The 20357-nt window shown below is 41.5% G+C and overlaps 2 long non-coding RNA genes across 3 annotated transcripts in view; one reads left to right on the top strand and one right to left on the bottom strand.

Moving 5' to 3' along the window:
- Positions 1-20357, bottom strand: part of LOC308475872 — a 336243-nt gene that overhangs the window by 107149 nt on the left and 208737 nt on the right. Inside the window, exon 6 of one of the 2 annotated variants that reach the window (XR_013985458.1) lies at positions 1100-1201. The exons of the other annotated variant lie outside the window; for it this stretch is intronic. This is a non-coding gene — a long non-coding RNA (uncharacterized lncRNA). The remainder of the gene's footprint in view (positions 1-1099; positions 1202-20357) is intronic. 2 annotated transcript variants of the gene reach the window in all.
- LOC308475929 overlaps positions 1-20357 on the top strand; it is a 359243-nt gene that overhangs the window by 263376 nt on the left and 75510 nt on the right. The window lies entirely within an intron of this gene.

The raw sequence follows: 20357 nt of genomic DNA, 5'->3' as shown, positions 1-20357 counted from the left end.
TTTGTGATCTGTTGGCAGACCACAATAAAACTGTTTCAAACATGGTTGCCAACTTTACAGTAGCAGCTAAAAAAACCCTAATCTCAATTTTCTAAAGATGTCTGCTATGGACTGCAAAGAGGGCCATCGGCAGTAGTATTTTGATGCTATTTTTAATCTTGGTTTGTATTGATAATTATTAGTGTTATCTACTATTAGAGTTGTTATCAGTGCTATGTTTTGTCCCTGTTTCCTTTGTATTTGTCCTAGCATATGTCTAGGTTTGCTACTGTTTTGTGTTTGCAGGTACTATAAATTTGCATTTCAGCATTTTGCAATGGCTGTTGTGCCACAGACAAATAAAATTGTCAATTACATTCATGCTAAAACGTATGCAAAATAAGCACAATGATAATTCACAACAGCAGTAACTGAAAATGATACATTTTTTCCCTAGCATTGCTATGTTAATTAATACCTGTAGCAAGGGGGAAAGGCATTATCTCAATTTAATCCAGATGTGATAGAATTGAACTTTGATTAGTCTGTCCCCCCCCCTTGTTTCTTTTGTTAAAAAATGGGCATTCAGGTCAGCAAGGGAGGCTGAGCTGTTCTCCTGCTAGTTTTTGAATATTGTGTTTCCTAATGTTAGATTTGTGTCTAGATTTGTATTCTGGTATCATTATTATTTTGCATAGAGCCTGGCCTGTTTGTCTTATGGAGAATGCAAAAGGGCATTGTTGACTGAAGATGACATAGTGTTGAAAGATGCTTTGGCTGACGTTATTAGCTAATAATTATGTTCCCAGAGTACAGACGGTCATAGAATTGGTATCTGGGTTGTTGCAGGGACTGGTCGCTACGTCCATGTCTCTGTTGTTGCTGCTGAGTATCAGTTTTAGATGCTCAGTTTTAGACACACAAGGACTAGCCTACCACATAGTTTAAATCACTAAATCAGGATACTAATCATGCAGATAAATCACTCAGTGGAATGATGGCATATGTGGGGGTTTTTTAATATGATAATGAGAGCTAAAGCTATGTTTTAAATCAGGGATTAGGAACCTCAGGCCCAGAGGCTGAATGTGGCCCTCTAAATACCTATATCTGGCCATACCTTCTCATCTCCAGGCTAGCCTTCTCACCAGCCCTGCTCCACACCCTCCTTCAGTGATTTTGCCTGGCTGGAATGTGTCTTTCAATTGTGCCTCTTACTCCCCTGGATTAAAGACAGAGAGGAGAACATGTGTAGGAACTGCAGACTTCTGCATGGTTGAAATACAGCCTACCAAGCAAAAGTTAGTCTCACATGTTACTCCAACCATTTTTTCTCAGGCCACCTCCACCAATGTCACGTGGCCCCAAGACGTTTGCCCACAAAGCAATATGTCCAAAATCTTAGACTAATTAGATAGAATATATACATTTTGTGTGAGCGGCGAAGCCCAGAGGTAACCCTTTCCGGTACTTCCGGGTCACCACGGGACGTAACCTGAAAGAACATAACATGAAGCAGACGTAACATGAGGTATGACTGTACATTTAAAGCAGTACCATACCATTTTATGGGCTTCCCCCTGCCCAACAAATTCTGGGAACTGTAGTTTGTTAAGGGGACCAAGAGCTATTAGGAGACACACACACCACCTCCCAGCACTACCATTTGCAGAGTTCCCTGGGAAGAGAGATTGATTGTTAACCCACTCTAGAAACTGTAGCTCTGTGAAGGAGGATGGGATCTCCTAACAATTCCCAGCACCCTTAACCAGCTACTGTTCCCAGGATTCTTGTGGGAAGCCATGACTATTTAAAGTGGTATTATGTTGCTTTAAATGTATACTGTAAGTGGGGTCTGAGGCAGTGCCAGTGCAGTTGCTAGCATGCTGGGTAAATGTGAGAAACATAGGTACAAATCTCCAGTAAGCTATGAAATGGCGGGTGGGAGATCATTCCACTGCACATTTCTTCATTCCACACCATATGGGTGGAGAAACCCACAGCGTAATCATGTCAAGACATGGAGTAAATTGTACTAGACATTGAGGCAGGTCCTTGAGGAACCAGACCCAGTGCTGCCATATTCGGACCCAATTTCTTACAGCATGCAATTGCACTCACTAGGTAGTCTTGAGCAAGTCAGTATCTCACACAGCCTAATTTACGGTACCTCACGGCGCATTGTGGGGGTGGGCGGTTGTCATGTGAAAGCACTGGTCCGAGCAGGCTATAAAAGCAACAAACTCGCTTGACCTTTTTTTAAATAATAAGAATAATAATGGAAACTTCCATCATAATAGGAAGACCAAATGCAAGGTAAAATAGAACCCCGTTATCTTTTTCTCATTTCCAGCTTTTCTGTATGAGGATTGTTTGTTTGTTTGTTTGTTTGTTTGTTTGTTTGTTTCCAAACTGAAAAACGCCACTGGCAATCGTTTAAAATAAATGTAGGTTTCCAGCAAACACAGCAATGCTTAAAAAAAAAAAAATAGAGAGTTTCTCTACAACAGCAGTTTTTTAGAACTGACATTTGACCAGGTTTTGTTTTTCAACTGAGTTGTCACACTGCCTTGCATGCGGGTTAATCCCCCATTGTGCCCATCTAGGCCACTGAAAAGAATGATGTCAATAACAAATATGCAATTGCTGATAAAGCTCATCTCTACTAGAACACCCCTGAGAGGCATTGTTGAATGCTGACGGGCTTTTACCAAGGCAAAAATGCTGAATGTCAGCTTTAAGAAAGAACTGGGATTCGAGCTTGTTATTGGACTCCCCTCCCCCATCCTTCCCAGATTGAGACAGTTTTAGTTTTTGCCTTTCCTCCTTAATAACCTTGATGCACTGACCTTTCTTTGCTTTTTAGCCTTTTTACCGGAAACATGATACTGTGTGTTGTTGGTTTGTATGCATGACAAACTGTGTCACTGATGAGAAGATTCATCAGCTATAATAAATACAAGTCTAGAGTATGGGCGGTAGACTTGGAAACAGTAAAACCCAAAGCACTATAGGCTTCTTTTACATCCTCTCCCTGAATGGCAAAGGATTAATGAAAAGATGTAAGCACTCTGATCTTTTCTGGCAGTACTATGGTAATAATCAATTAACCTTGGGAGATCAAATTGACAGGGCTTAAGTGTGAAGTTATTCAAAATGCCAGATTATCTGTGCAGATGGATGCACTTGTTGTAACCCTGAAGAGGAAACAGATATGTTGTCCTAAACCTAAGTTCCTCAAACAGTTTTATGGAGTGATCCTAAGCACACTGATTTGGAACAAAGCTCTACTGAAATCCATGCAAATATTTTCAGGTAATGGATTTAAGGCTGGGAAATTCCAGAGAGGTTGCCTTGATGGTCTGTTTTAGCATATATATATATCAGTCTTGTGGCACCTTAAAGGTAAAGGTAAAGGGATCCCTGACCATTAGATCCAATCTTAGCCAACTCTGGGGTTGCGGCGCTCATCTCGCTTTATTGGCCAAGGGAGCCAGCGTACAGCGTCCGGGTCATGGGGCCAGCATGACTAAGCCACTTCTGGCAAACCAGAGCAGCACACGAAAATGCCGTTTACCTTCCTGCCGGAGTGGTACCTATTTATCTACTTGCACTTTGATGTGCTTTCGAACTGCTAGGTTAGCAGAAGCAGGGACCAAGCAACGGGAGCTCACCCCATCGTGGGGATTTGAAACGCCGGCCTTCTGATCAGCAAGTCCTAGGCTCTGGTTTAACCCACAGTGCACCTTAAAGAATAACAAATATCCATTGTGGATCCCACTTTGCTAGATGTGTGAACTGATGTCTTATGTTTGTGGTTTATATAGGCACAAGGTTGTGATCCTATACACTCTTACCTGGGAGTAGGTCGGTTGAGCTTACTTCTAAGTAGACATGCATAGAATTGCACTGCAAGTCTCTTAAATTAGGGAGCTATATACATTTAGGTACTAAAACCCACCCACTTACAAGAGAGTGAGTTCCACAGCTGGATTTCTATCACAGAACAGGCTCTATTTTGGGTCACTGCTTTTCCTGCAGATCTGAATACACAGACAGGGTGATCTTGCAAGAGGCATTCCTTCAAGTATCCTGGATCCAAGTAATTTAGGGCTTAAACACTAAGGTCAACACATTAAATTGGACCACTAAACATATAAGTAGCCAGTGCAACATCTTCAAAATCAGTATGGTATGACTCCTCACTGCCTCTAGGGGTAGCATTTTGCATTTGCTGCAATTTCCAGACCAACTTAAAGTAGTATTATCACGAACAGTAATCTTTTACAGAGATTACCAAAGCATGGATAACTATGGCTGGATTATCCTGATCCAGAAATGCCCAAAGTTGATGAACTACCTAGAGTTGGAAAAAGACACTCTGTGTCACTGATGTCACCTGGGCCTTCAGTGATCGTGTAGCATCCCCAAGCTACATTCCTGATCCTTCAAAAGAAGTGTAACCCCATCTAGAACAGGCTGTTTCTCAGAATTCCAGACATAAAAGCTCCCTGTGTCTCCTCCATCTTGTCAGGCTTCAGCTTCAACCTATTGGCCCTCATCCAGCCCATCAGTGCTTCCAGCACCTGCACTGCTTTATCTGATCGCAATCAATATGAGGAACAGAATTGGGTGTCAATGGCACATTACTCCAGATCCTTTAACGACCTCTCCCATCAGCTTCATATAGATGTAAAAGAGCACAGGAGACAAGGTAGAGATCCCACAGCACAACTGCCATGGGGCGGAGCAGAAGTCCCCCAAACCTCCTTTATGGAAATGGCCCTGCGAATACATCCTACTCTGCAGCATTGCATATAGGTTGAAGAGCATCCAGCAGACCAACAAGAGCACAGGAATGAGTAGATACCTCTGGAGACAAGTCTTGCAAGCCATTTCTGATCATGGAACCCAACTAATCATGGAACGCTTATGCCCCAAGACAGTGTCTGTTCCATAGGCAATCCATTTTCCCCCCATGTGCAGATTGTAGACTATACTGTTCTTTGCATACAAACATGGACTCTTTTTTAAATGAATATAAATCCTTTCCCAAATCCAGGTAGTTGGCCCTCCAGTCAGATGGTTTAACATCTCTACATTTACTTGCAAGCTTCAGTAATTCCAATCACTGCCTTGAATCTCAGTTAATTAAGGTAACATCTAGACCTGTTGTCGCTCTTCATTTCATTTGCTTTATCCTTCAAAGTCCCATTACTAAGCCTCACGCACTTCTACAAACACGAGTATGGAGGCACATTCTATCAGGAAGGTGTCTCGTGTAATCCCTATCGAAATCAATGGAAGCTGGGTGAAAATCCCATCCATTTCATTGGGTCTTGTGTGAAGAACCTCTCTTTGATTTGCGACCCAGTTCAGATTTTTCTCCTTCCCTTTATCGACCTCCCAAATCTGTCCGTCTGCTGACTGAAACAGCTGCCTAACATTGTTTCATGGTAGGCATGCCTTCGTGAAGCTGGCTTTCTATTGCAAGATTTTGGGGCAGAGTAGCTTGTACTTGTATTCTTGTGGTGAAAATTGTTCATCTGCAAGGCAAACTAATCCACATGAATGGCTTGTCACATGATTAACATTACGCCATGTTAAGACATTACGCCATGTTAAGACATTTGTAGCACATTCGTGTCTACTCAGAACAAAGTGAGCCCTATTGAGTTCAATAGATCTTACTCCCATTGAAATGGGTATAGGATTGCAGGTTTCGTTGTTTTCTTCTAATACAGGGATGGGGAAAGTTTGGCTCTCCAGATGTTGACAGATTACATCTCCCACCACAACTCCCAACTGTTCCCTGTGCTACTGGGACTGATGGAGCTGAAGTCCAGCAACATATAAAAAGCCACAGGTTTCCCCACCTCCCCCGTACTTTAATTTCACAGTCAGGTAGACTGTTCTTAACAAATTTTCATAGGTGTTTCATTTTGAGGATCACCTGATTAATCCACAAACCTGCGTCTTAGTCCTGTAAAACAGGCACAGTGGTGGCAAGATTCTAAACCCTTGAATAAGGGATACAGTGAAGTAAATTGCCAGAGAATTATTAATGAAAGAAAAAGAATGCTTAAAACAATGGGCATATTAAGCAAGAAATATATATATCACATTATTGTACCCTAAGAATAACCAAAAATCTGCATTTATGGTGAATAATTATGCCCTTTATGCATTTGCTTGGGTCTATATAATTTATTTTGCTTCCAATATGAAGGGTTAGAAATGATTTGCAACTTGGGACTGTTTTATTCCAAGGATTAAATGGGGGTAATTTTACCCCATCAGTGACATGAAAGAGTGTAAAAATGTTTTCTCAGTCTGGCTATAATAAACAAAGATAGTGTTTGTTCCCAGTACAGTCCACACTAGGAACTCTGATCAGTGCCTGTACTGCTGATGCAAGGATAGTTATCCTGTGTGTGTGTGTGTGTGTGTGTGTGTGTGTGTGTGTGATACCAATAGAATTGGCTGTTTCTTCCTTCGTTGTACAAGAGATGGAGACCGAGTGTAGAATAAAACAAGAGGCCTGCAACAGTCTGCCAGTTCCCACATCCTCATTACTGTGAGATCCAATCACTACATTATGATGGCAATCATTTCTCTCTCTCGGGACCCTACCCTGCTCAGACGTCAAACTTTTAGCAATGGAATTCTTTCCCCTCTTTCAACCACCTTCCCCAAAGATCTGCACATTGTTCCTTTGTACGTGCGTGGCTATGTTTTATGAAACACCTCAATGTACAAAATTTGGAGCCTTTGCAGAGCGAACATTTTTTGTTGTTGTTGTTGCTTTTTTTAAGAGGCCGATTTCCCCTTATTTTGAAGTTGAGGGGTGGGAGAAGCATTATATTTTACCTTCACAATACTTTTGGAATGGCTGAATATAGTGCAGCCTCGTTGCCCATATGCCATTCAGCTTCTGTCTGTCTTTTTGTTTACACTGGGAACACAATGAAAACCATAGTCCTTCCAATGCATCATTTATAAGTGTATTCTACCTCTGAATGTACAGACAGAACCGGCTGTGTGAATGAGCTCTGTGAATATTGCCAAGACACTGTGCTTTGTTCAGCATTATTCTTCACAATAGATACCACACTTTGGAAGTAATTTTTAAAAGGGAATCAAAATAGTGGTACTTTTAGCCTTTGTTTCTTTTATACCACACTGCATTCTCTGTCTCTCATTCAGCTGCTTCTATTATACTGACAAATTAAATAAACCACTCCATAGCTAAAGAGGTTTGGGCAGGCTGGGCTTGATACACTAGGCACTGGGGAAGTTGCACTAAACATTTATGCCGGGTTTTTTAAGCTCAGGGGGGAAATTTTTTGATCAACTAACATTAAAGCTTCTTTCTCTTTTCCCCCCTTTTTTCTTTTTTTGGGGGGAGGGTGCAAAATTAAAAGGAGTACTTCAAAAATGTTGAGTTGATCTTCAGAACCAAGAGGTCTGGCATCTGGAGTCTTGAAAAGCTATGTGTGCAGGTAATGAGCTTGAGTTTTGCTTTTGATCTCTTTTCTTCCCCCCCCCCACCCTCCCTACTTCCCCATCTCCCCTTCCCAAGTGTTCAGCCTGCTAGAAATTCTCGTGTGTGTATTGGAGGGGGGGGGTTCCTTCTTCTGGCAAGGAACATGGGATGCAAGACGCACCATCATCCACTGCAAGCTGAAACGGATGAGCTGCTTCTTTAGGTACAGACAGGCTACTTTAAAAAAAGTGCCGCAAAAGTTTCAGCCGGACCCAGAGTTTCTACCCCACACCCCGAACCAGCTCCTTCCATTTTTCCTCTGCTCCTCCATCCGCTGTGGACACTTCTGTTTGCCGGGGTAACTTTTATTCGTTGACTGTAAGCAAAGAGGCAGGCGAGAGAGGATATTGGGGGGGGCGAGGGGGGGCGGCCGCTCCTTTTCCTCCCAATTTCTTTGCCTTTTCTCTTTCATTTTAAAGGGTTTGATTCTCGGAGCTGCTGAAGTCCGAGGTGGCAGAGCGTCGGAATTTCCCCTAGCATTTGGCCATTAGGCTGGGATTCAAACAGAACAGATTGTGGGGTTTGGGCGGGGGGGGGGTGCGGTTGGCAAGGAAAACCCGATCGCCTTCTCTCTGGGATGTGTGAAATGGCGTGTGTGTGTGTGTGTGTGTGTGTGTGCCAATAAGTTTGCAAAGGAACTTATTGGCTGTGTGTGTGTGAATATATACAACCAGAGAAATGTACCAGATTAGTAATCAGCCATTGGTGCGCGGTCACGCCTGCAAGTTGAACACCCCCCCTCCAAAGTCGTCGCGCCGGAAGAGAAGGGGAAGAGGAGAGGGGGGTGTTGTTTATCACGGAATAACTGGGCACTGGGGGGGGGGACTCCCTCCAAACTCCTTTCCACCCGCTGCGTCACTGCCATTAAATTTCCAAGCGTGAGCCTCTCTGGCCTCGGTGCCCTCGCCCCCCCCCCCCCCGCCGCCCCACAAACCCCACTTTAAGCAAGCCGAAGAGGGTGAAAAGGCTGGAGGAGGAGGAGGAATTGTTGGGCTCTGGAGGGAATCACAGAAGCCGCCAGGTTTCTTCAGGCGACTGAACTCCGGGGGGGGGGGGGAGATGAAGGTGGAGATATAGCTATATAAAATAAAATATAATGACAGTGTCCTAAGGAAGCTTTGAAGATGGCAGGCGACGAATGAGACGAGCTTCATTGGAAATGCAAGGAGGGGCGAGCGGAGGGTGAGGTGGGGGGGGGGGGACGCGCCGGTCCAGCAGAGATGCCCCCTCTGGCTTCTGAGTCAAGAGAGCACGGCAGGCAAAGGGGAATATTGAGCCAAAGCAGTTTGAAGAAAGCCATCAGGGCTCATCTTTTATTACTAAAGGAAGGGAGACCTTTTTTTGAGGGAAGGGGGGGGGAGCAGTTCAGGTGATTTCTCTTTCCCTCTCCCTCTCCTGTATTGTCTACAAACATCTGGAATTTGCCCCAAGGGAAATGCAACTGCTTTGTAGTTCTTGTTATTATTATTATTATTATTAGTGGGTAGTAATAATTAATAAAGTAAATAATGCTCTGCTTTTTTTTTTTAAGCACTCTCCCTTCTCCCTCTCCCTATCCATAAAATGTCTCTTAGGTCCCCGGGGAGAAAAGAATGGGGCCGAGGGGCTCTGTGAGGGGAAAGCTGAAGGTCAGGGTTACCCACTGTGGCATGACTTTTAAGCTAAAGAGGGTTTTATGTCTCTTGTTGCCATGTCGAGTCTCATTTGGGCTGTATTATTCCAGAGGGGCTGGGCCTGCTCGTGACAGGAGAGGGGTTAAATGAGATTACAAGCTTTAGAGGTTGTCAGCAGCCACTGCTGCCTGGGGATGTTAAATCGTGATTTAATGGTCAGCTTTATCTCTATAGTATCAGAGGGAATCCGTTGTTTTCAGCAACTTAATTGGCACTGGGTTTTCAGGAGACTTCTGGTGGTGGCGGGTTGTTGTTGTTTTTCCCCCTGACTAGGTGGTGGAGCTCAGTTGTTTTTCAATGCTGAATTATTTAAAGTGGCACAGTGCACAAACTGGGAGGTTTCAGGGTTTGGGCAGTGAGGGGGTCTGGAGTTGATTGGGGAAATAGATAAAGGTGGCTTATGCTTCATCTTACTTCTGTGAAGGCAGACCTGTCTACAAATGTAATGGGGAAGGGGGGAAGAAATGCCCTTTCGTATTGCAGGGGGGCAGCAGTTGTCCCTTTCCAAATAAGCTACCATCTAGTTACCTGTCCCTTTCCCCAACCTTTATTCCTTAGAAAGAATTTTTAAAGCTCCAAGTTTGGACTGACTCGGTTCAGGGCTTAAGAATAGACTCATATTTGAAGACTAACTGAACTGATTTTTAATGGGCTCTGGAGCAGACCAGATAGCCCTGGCTTGTTTTCTGAAATGGTCCTGGATCAAACCTGCCTGGATGCCATATCCTCTGGAAGACACTCTGTACATGTTCAGAGGCACTGTTTTCCTATATTTTATGACCCCGCATGCCGCGATGCTGTGCCTTTTGCATTGAGGTCAAGTCCCAAAGCTAAGCCCTACTTTAAATTAAGCCATGGGAGAGAGAGATTCCTTTGCTGCGACCCCATGTGTTGTAATATATTGATCTTTGTTACGCTATATGAATGAGCACCAATAAAATTGTTTAAAGTCTATCTTCATCAGGTCATGACGTAGAACATTTAGGGGAGAGTTCACATGGTATTCTAATTGACTGATTTGCAAGTTTAGAAGATATGTATACTCTTAGTCTAGAATTTTTGGATGCTGTTCTCACAGTCACAGATCCCACAGATATTAAAGGCCCTAACTACTCACTACATTCAAATGAGTATAAAGCAGGGGTAGGCAAACTAAGGCCCGGGGGCCGAATCCGGCCCAGTTGCCTTCTCAAACCGGTCCAGGAATCAGCTTGTTTTTACATGACTAGAATGTGTCCTTTTATTGAAAATGCATCTCTGGGTTATTTGTGGGGCATAGGAATTTGTTCATTTCCCCTCACAAAATATAGTCCGGCCCACCACATGGTTTGAGGGACGGTGGACCGGCCCCCGCTGAAAAAGGTTGCTGACCCCTGGTATAAAGAAACGCCAATGTCTATGTTTAAAAAAAGAGGTAGGGAAGGAACAGCTGTCATAGGAGGGAGCAATTCTGAGTAAAGGAATAGCAGGAGGAAAGGGAAATGTAATGCTTTCCAACAAAATACTTATGAACTTCAAATTACCGCCCGCCCCCCAATGCCTGTGCAAACACATGCCAGGATACCACTGCAAGGAGGGCAATTTTAAGCATGTTAAAATGGCCAGTAGGCAAAGAGTGAAGACCCACCCTCATTCTCATCTCACAAGGCTGCTGTTCTTTGCTCCATAGAATGTCACAAGCTCCACAGACTGTAACAAGGCTACTTCCCAGCATAGCTGACAGGGGAGAGAAGGGAAAGGGAGATTGAGGTGGGGGTCAGGAAAGTCCCAGGCCGCTGCAACCTTTATGAAAGATATATACACACATATTGGAAGGCACCCCCTCCCTCCCGCTCCCTCGCTGTATTTTATGAATGAAAGGATGAGATGTATGGGATTGGTCTAAAGGAGTAATCTGACTCCCTTAAAATACAACCAAGCAGCTATGAATTAAAGGGGGGGAGGTTAAACAAAAAAAAATGCACTTCCTATCAAGATTCAGATGCAGTGTGCAATCTGTGTTATGAAGAAGCGCAGTTGCAGCATTCTTCCTATGCTGAGGCTCAGAGGGAGGAGCAGAATTAATGGTTGTGTGTGTTTAATAGAGGGGGGTGGAAACACAGAAAACCTGCACAGAGGGCAAAGAGAAAGAGAACGTGCTTTGTATGAAGCCAGGCATCGTATGCATTGTCTGTGTGGGAGTTAAGGGTCAGTCTGGAAAGTTCAGGATTAGTAAATTTAATATCCTGTCAAAATTCTTATGATAATGAATCCTGGCTGGCCTTCCTGGCTCAGTTGGCACAGCCGCTTTGATGCTGCGGCTCACGAGATAGTACTGCTAATTTATGAACAAGAAATTGCGCTGCATTGGCATGAGCTGAGCTGGTCAGATGAGAGGCTTGTTGATGGCCCTTTAATTTTGGTTTGAAGTTTGAGTGTGAGGTTGCTCGCTGAGCAAGGAAACACACAGGAGATATGAAGCATTTAATGCAATCTCCCAGGCACTGGAAGAGGCTGGCGAAGATATTTCTAGCTTTCTTTGAAATACTATGACTAAAATAATATAGGAAAATGAGCTTACACACACACACACACACACACACACACACACATTCCCTCTGCTAGTCTTCTCTTCATTACATAACATAGGGACATTGAGCAGCAGAGTCAGTCATCTGGGGCTGCATTTAGCCACATGATTATTCTAAAAGTGCAAAACTGAGTTATAATTACATAATTATGACTATTTATTTACTTACATGTCCCACCCCACTCTTGCAAAATTAACAATAATTAATTCCAGGGCAGCTAACATCACATTATTAGAATACGCATAGGCTGATAGCGGCTATTGGTCACTTTTAATTTTTTTCAAAATATCCATAGCTAAAATCATGTATCTTTCATAATATACAAACTCTCCAAACCGAAGTGGTGTCCTGACTTCCTTTCCTCTTTTCTTCATTCTACATACAGACTGGATCTAAGCCTGGAAGTTCTGATATTTGATAAAGTGAAACTACATAAGACTGTAATTCTACAGTGACACTGAACCATCATAAGGGTTAACAAGAAAACCCAGCCCTACCACAAGGAGCAGTAAGGTGGCTGCCTTAGGCAGCAGATTTCAGGTGTCCTTCCAATAATTTTGAAGGAAAATGTCGCCAATCCAGTTTAAATTCTTGAATTGCAGTGCTTCATCAGCCAGCCATCTTTTTTTTAGAAAACGCACTGAGTGTTTATTCCTTTATTGTAAATGGAGCCTTAAACTGTCTGCTGAGAAGTAAGTCCCACTGTATTCAATGGCACTGACTCCACGCAGGTAACTAGCTAAAGACTATGCAGTGTTACGCTGCAATCCTAAGCATTTTTACTCAGAACTAAGTCCCACTGAGTTCAATAGGATCTACTCTCTGGTATGTTCCTGGTCATTCTCACAGTTTCCATGCTGCTGCTGCTGCTGCTGCTGCTGATGATGATGATATCCCGTCTTTTTCCCAGACAGTGACTCAAGGCATCTTACAGCTAAAATTTCATTTCATTCCATTTATCTGTTGAAGGTATACATGATCCCTTCCCTCACACATTTTTTTTTCTTTACAGCAATTATTTGAGGTAGGTTAGGCTGAGAGGTCGTAATTGGCTCAAGGTGGCCAGTGTATATGTGTATGTGTCGTATATGTGTGCAGCAAGATCGAACATAGGAGAAGCTTCATGATGTTTATAATAGACTGCCCCTATTTAGGATAAACGTTGGAGAGTTGCTATAAAGAAACAGGCAAGCAACACCATTGTAGTGGAGCCAAAGGGGATGGGTTCAGACTGCAGACTAACCTGGGAGTAAGTTCAATTTAATTTGGCGGGATTTACTTCTGGAAAAAAGCCCTGCATTAAACTAAGCTGTTAGCACACTCACTTTGGGGTGTAAGTTCCACTGAATTTACTGCAGCACTGGATTAAGGGCGGTGTGGGTGATTTCCCCCACAGGGCACCTAGCCAAAAGAATTTTTTTTAAAAAAAAGCCCACCTATATTTATACAGGTACCAACTGAGAATATCCATAAAATAGCAGCTGTACCAAAATGAATTATTGCAAAGATAAGAAATAATTAGGGAGAGGGGTGCCAAATTTCGTCCTTGTTCAGGAAAGCCTTATTAACCGAAATCTGCCCCTGTTTACTGGGACCTGTTTCAAAATAAGTATGCATAGGATTGGGCTGTTTTTTGGGGGGACGACAAATTCACCTGCCTTGCAGCTCTGCATGTTTGTTCAGAAGTAAGTCCCACTCTGTTTAATAGGCCTTACTTACAGGTAAGTGTGCACGATTGCAACCTTAAAGTGATGTGACATTCCGCATGCAGCTGGGGAAGGTAAAATCTGCATCATAATCCTAATAACCCAAATTGGCAATAATAGTCGCCGTCATCATTAACAAAGAGAAAGAGAACCAGCAAGCGATAGTATTTCTCAACCTTTAGATTTCCAACATGGCTCTTCCCACCCACCCCCCTACCCCCATCCCACCCAATAAGTTTAAAATGTAAGTCAAGGGTGTGGGAGAGCAATCCTTGCTAACAAATAAGGTTGCAACACATTACAAATTGCTGTGGCTCTTGCTGTCCTGATTTGGTAGTTTCCAAAGCCACTGGTATAATGTAAAAAAATACTGTTCCTAACTGAGAAATAAAGCGACAAAATAAAAAATGAAAGTTCCTGTGCACTTTGTTCAAGGTTCTGCACCTCTCTAAGCAGCTGTCACATCCGTACATTATGGTACATTGAATCTGAATGAGGCTCTCCACATCAAAACCTTGCATCCATTATGATATCATCTCCTGCTCTAAGCTGTAATGCTTATTAATTCTGCACCCATACTCTCCAAGCTTCAGCAAATGTATTCCATCAGCCTAGCATTTAATTTAATTAGTACAGCTGGGCTCTCATTCTCCTTTCTGTGTCAGAGGTATTGTCAGCACGTTCTGCTATAACACAATTACTGATTGCTTTTAGATAGGCAGAAATATGATTAGGGTATTGGGTGACTGTATCATAAGCCTTATTAGATTCATTTGAAATCTGGAGATAAATAGGAAACTTTTATTTGCAGTGTAATGAGATTATGCTTATTAGGCCAAGGCCTCACAACCTTTTGCAAAGAACATAGTGTATTGTAGGATTATACTCTGGAACCACACTTTTGCTCGCAGCCTCTGAGCAATTTCTCTATGGCTTTGAGATTTAACTGTTGTGGCTCTGTGCACATTTGAAGATTGTTGTCTGTCTCTCTCTCTCTCTCTCTCAGCAGCTTTCTCCCTTCTGGCAGATAATCTGCAACTTTCATTATGTACATAGAAGCTCTTTTTTAAATAAATAAATCAATAAATAAAACACCAAGGAGTTCCAATAAGACATTTTGTTTGCTTGGAACTGACAAATAAAAGGTATTGGGGACACCCCTGAATTTATGCAAATTACAGAAAAGTGGTATGTGTTTTTAATTGTACGATCCAATGCAGGATAGGAGAAGTTGGGGAATTACATACCTTGATCATGTAGCAGTTCTTCAAGACTAGCCAAATAAATCCATGTTAAAATGTCCATGCTTTTATAGTATCTGCACGTGAGCCTTTTTGTGCAATGCATATTTAATTCAAAGTTTGCTGGGGTAAACAATTCACCATCCCTGTGCTGTTTTATATAGTCATTTTTTAAAAAATACCACTCTCATTTGGTCCATTATAACGCCTCTTATTTTGCAAATTTTTGAAATTTCAAGCAGGGAATATATTACCGCAATCCGTTTTTGTAAGGATTCCGAATTCTAATCATCTTAGGTACCAGTGGCACCCATGCAAAGCTTGAGAAGTACACAAATTTTAACAGTAACTATAATACATTTTGTTCTTTGACTTCAGTGGGGCTCATGCATGAATACCCTAAGTGCAATACTGCTGCCTTCTGAGGTTATCAGTGTATCATTTCAGTTTCATCACTAGTTTCACAGGGTGTGTAGAATGTCTCCATGTACAGATATATACTTCTTTTGTTCTCAGGACTTTAAAAGCTCTCATCACAGCAATGGTCCAAATGTAGCTGAAGACCGTCTGACTAAACTGCATTGAAACCAATGGCACGTTGCTTTTAATAGAACTTAATCATGACTAATTTTAGCTGGACAAAAATCTCTGTTTACTGTGAGGCCCTGGACCAATGCCATTATGCTGTGGATAAAAAAATTCACTATTTATTTCCAGATTTCAGAAACTGTACAGGTGGTGTGGGTAGAGTTATAATTTTATGACCAAATGCAATAACGACTATTTCAGATAAAGGTTCACACTGGAGTACGATGTGTCCACTAGGAATGAAGGCATCTGAACAGTTCCAGTGATTTTTTTATATGTCCATTGATCATTGCATCAATAGGACTAAATTGGCTGAAATCCAGATTAGCAAATTAGTAGATCATTTCTTCGCTCCCCCATTCCTTTGCAGCCTGAGTTTCCTGTAATCTAGCAAAATTACAGGAAACTTGGGCTGCAATCCTATACCAGTTTACCTAGAAGTAAGTCCCATGGAGCTCAATGGGTGATAGTCAACTAAGTTTTAATCAGAGTAGACTTATTAAAATAAGCGAATATGCCTAAATTAGGGTTTATTCATTTTGAGTAAAACTTTGTTGAAAACCACCCAATGTTACTTATTTCTTAGTAGACATTCGTAGAATTGCACTGTAAAAACAAAAAATGGATCAATTTGGTATATTTTTAGATCTCTGTGAGCATCAAAGCTTAACACTTTTAATGACCTATGTTCTGTTTTGTCCTTTTGACATATTTTATGCGATGAGTTTAATCATAACAGCAGCCTCTCATTGCTTCCTAGCTCTCTTAGTTGTTCATTTCCATTCTCTCTACAGCATGATAGAGACAATCATGTTTGACCCTTAAAATGTATGCTTTTGAGATATTTTTTTCCTTAACAAAATTATAGGACATTATTTATTCTACAGCATTTTATGCCTGGTAATCTTGCTACCAGGTTTTGACAATGGCCTGAGGTTTTCTAGGCTGTTAAGATAGGAGGTTTCCCAACAGCAATACCTAGTGCCTGCCTGTAAAATTTTGCTGAGCTTCTGAAGGTTCAAGTGTGAGTGCATCATTATTTAAAATAAGGCTGTCTTATAGTTAAACACACAACATGATATGCCAGAATCCCACAAGAATTATCACACCAAATCAGAAATATTCCTTTGCAGGCCCTTTAAGAAGCAACCTTCCTCATCCCCAGTCTTGTATTAAGAATTAATACATATATAACTTTGATCCCTTTAGTGAAAGCAAACATTCAGAGGAATATATACATAGAATACTGTATTTGTGAATATTGTATATAAATATACAAGCTTTTCCTTTTAAAAAGCAATCAAATGCTGCAAATTAAATACTGGTGTTATTAGATACAGGAACATGCAGTTTTCTAGTATTTCTGAGCTATTGCATGGGATGGGAATTTCTGTCAGGCCCAGCTGAACTGAAATCGTTGAATTTATACATACATGTTTGTGACAATGAGAACACCATGAATTCCAGGGATGTTGCTCACAAGTAACCATCTGCTCCTATGCAGAGTTAGGCATGCCTAAACCCATTAAAATCAACAAGATTAGCTGCATCTACTCAGCATAGGATTGGGCTGCATGTGTTTTTAGGATTAAAATGTGAACATAGCTTAATCCTATTAATGATAACACTGGGATTAATGGGGTTGTGTTTTTTTTTAAATCCAGCTACTTTTACTACTCTGAGTTATGGGTTAGTTGTCCAACAGCCTTTTGAATCTTTTTTTATTCTCCAAAAAGATGGGGAGTGGGGGAGGGAGGGAGTAGTTCTCTGCTATACTTTTCATGCAAATGGATTAATTGTTTTTCTGCTACACTGTTTTAACAAGTGTTACACCTGCACGAACTGTCAGTGGTACCACTTAAAAAGAGTAATGGAGCTATCAGCCCCACTCCATGTTTCAAACCACAAGCAAGTCTACCTCCACACCAAACATTTAAAAACACATTTTAAGCACATGGCTTACAACTCCCCCCCCCCCAAAAAAAAATAATAATTCTGGTAACTGCAGTTTACCTCTCACAGATGTACAATTTCCAGCACACTTAATAAATAACGCTTCTCAGAATTCACACTCTGACCCCATCTATTGATCAGGGGAAATAGGACTTTGGGGTTGCATGAGTTTGGGGTGTGTGTATTTTTTTTCTAGAGAGAGCAGTGTAAACTGCCTTGAGGATAATTTGGATCGAAAGGCAAGATATAGATACATAAATAACATTGCTATACTTACAAAGCATTAAAAAACAACAACTAAGCACAGTGTGCTTTTCGGCAGTCTAATCATGAATATAATTAAGAGTAGGCCTTCAAACCTTAAAGAGCTCTTTTCTCCTCACCCCTGAACCCAGACTTTTATAGCGGAAACGTTTCTAATTCCTTCCTCCTAATGAAGGCCTTCCACAGAAACACTTTCCTTTATCCTAATTTCCAAACTACCTGCTGGGGCACAGTTATGTGCCATGAGAGTTCAACTGGTGTGGCCTGAGAAATACATGAATTAATGAAAGCCCCATCCCTATGTGAGCCCAAAAGACAAAGCAGTTTCAAAAGGCTGCCTGTTGTATCTCTACTCTAGTCTTGCCTTCCTCCAGTCAGAATCTGCTGGGCATATACCGTAATCCAGACATCCAGCACAATTATTCCACCTATCCCCAGAGAAGATGCACCCAGGAATGGTGTTTCATCTTCTTAAAAAGGAGTAGAATTCTGCGACAGTGGGTAGATAAACGTCTGGGGATAGTAGGAGAATACAAGAGTAAATTGTGAACGTCTAATTTTAAAAAGTCTGCCTCCGCAACCATGTATGGGAAACACTTCCCTGAGCATTAAAACCTTGCATCACCACCATCCCAGCAGTCAATAAAGCAACAGTACTGTTTTCCATGCTGAAAGGGGAACAGCTGGAGTTTGGAGATAGAACCCATACATTGGGTGCAAAAGGTTCCTGGCATCTCCAGGCAGGACTGAGAAAAGACTTCCGTCTGGAGCTTCTACTTCTTGTCAGTGTAAAGAATACACTGAGCTTAGATGAATCAATGGTATGTCCTTAGTATAAGGCAGCTCTGGAGATATACAAGCCCTGAAGTACTTGCCAAATTTTGGCAGATTTGGCTCCAAACAGTATTAGTAAAGAAACCAAACACTGGACGTAGCTTGAGAGTTTTCAGGTCTAAGGTCATGCAAGAAAGGCAACATGAAAAGGCAAACCCTGTCATTCATGCTGTATGTTGTGTTGTGGTTCTCTGAATAAAAGGAGAACTTTAGTCTCGGGTGGGTGGGGGAATAAATATGGTGTTGCGTGATGCCGGTGACACGTTTATAGTCAAATTAAAACAAACAATTTTATCTTTGGCCTATTGTAAAAGAATTAGAATGCAACCGAAATAATAGCTGGCTCTCCTAAAGCTCATTAATTAAATGAAAGTGTAACTAATTGTTATATGTTTGTTTCATGTAGACTGAAAGGTAGAATCACAACAGATGTAATTAGAGTAATTATTACAGTCTGCATTTAATTCCGAACCCCCAGGGAATATTGAATTTTCATTCATGGAAACAATATTCTTGATTTTATTTTTATTTTAAAGACAATTTCGCCCAGCTTTCAATTACAGGTATGTTTTTGATAGTGTCATCTCAGATGACATCATGCCTTTTTGTTCTCTGTCAGTTGGTGACAGTGTTGGTTATTCAGAATGATGGCAATCAAAAGATAAATGCTAACTGAGAAGTGCTGCTTTTGCATTTCTCAACCCTAAATATGTGTGGCAATTATGTGCCTAAGAATTCCTGGATCTTCTGAGGGAAAATTTATATGAATTCACTTTGCCCTTCTTAAACGTAGCACTGTATGATCTCATAGCAGAAAAAATGGATTCAAAGGTCATATATATAATCTAAAATACATTGTGAGAGGCAACAGCACAGATAAATTTCCAGATTAAGTTGGACATGTGTCTGTGAAATCTTCCAGTCAGATACACATGCTTTAATCTGCTTAATCACAATATTAATCAACTAAAAGTTATTTCAGGGACTAAATTTAGCAACTTGGTGGGAGGAAATTGTAATGAGGGGGATTATTTGATTATCTTTTGGAAGCTGTTTTGGACTGGGTATACTAGTATAGCAGGGAAAGGAAATATTAAAATTATGGTAATGCCATCAAACACAAAAATGGCATTTGTTTAGCAAGTTCTGCATTACCGTATTCTACCTTCAGAATCTCAGAAAACAACTATTTAGAAGTTTGGGTCACATGCAAATGTATGTAAATGTAAATAATTGGGTGATGAGTCGATATCATTGATCAGCTTGATCATTTGGAAGCCTCACATGTAACACAATCTGCATAATCATTTCTGGATCTGCATAGTTCGATTTGGGCACAATTATGACTCATGGAGTTGAGGCAGCCAGTGCACTTTTATCTAGCCAAAGGTATTCTGGGGTAGACTTTGGTGAATAAAATTTGGTATAGAAGCATCTTGATATAATCCTAGAGGCAGAGATAAGTTGGAGGAGGCTCTTTCAGTGAGCTTTGACACCAGTTGCTTGCTTTTTTGTTCACATAGGCTGAAGCAAAATATGTATCCATGTGGGAAACAAGCTATAAAACACCGGTGGCGCATAATAGCTATGGGGATGAAAACTATTGGTTGCTTTGAATATTCATGTATAGAGCAAAGTGTGCTTATCTTTTGGGTATTAAGCATTGTTTTGCTTTGGAAATGATTTCAGAGTAAACATAGCATAAAAAACTTAACGGGGATGTGGGGAATTGGTGTGCAGCAGTGGCTTGGCCATCATATCTGAAGTCCTGTTGGCTCCTGCTGGCCAGAACAGGTAGGAATATTTTTTTCTTTTGCTGAGCTAGCTGCAGGCTGGCACAGCTGAGGGTGCCAAGGACCAGGCTCCTCAGGGATCCGTGGGGGTTTGGATTCACCACCAAAATGACACATTTTGGGGCTTTCCACTGATTACTGCCAAGGGGAGAACTACCAGCTGTAGATTCCTGCTGGCCAAGAATACTATGTGCCATCCTAGGTCCTCAA

The sequence above is a fragment of the Podarcis pityusensis genome (genome assembly GCF_964106645.2).
Source record: "Podarcis pityusensis genome assembly, chromosome: 4".
Lineage (NCBI taxonomy): Eukaryota > Metazoa > Chordata > Lepidosauria > Squamata > Lacertidae > Podarcis > Podarcis pityusensis.
The sequence above is the reverse complement of the archived record's forward strand: the minus strand, read 5'-3'. Positions and strand labels throughout refer to the sequence as shown.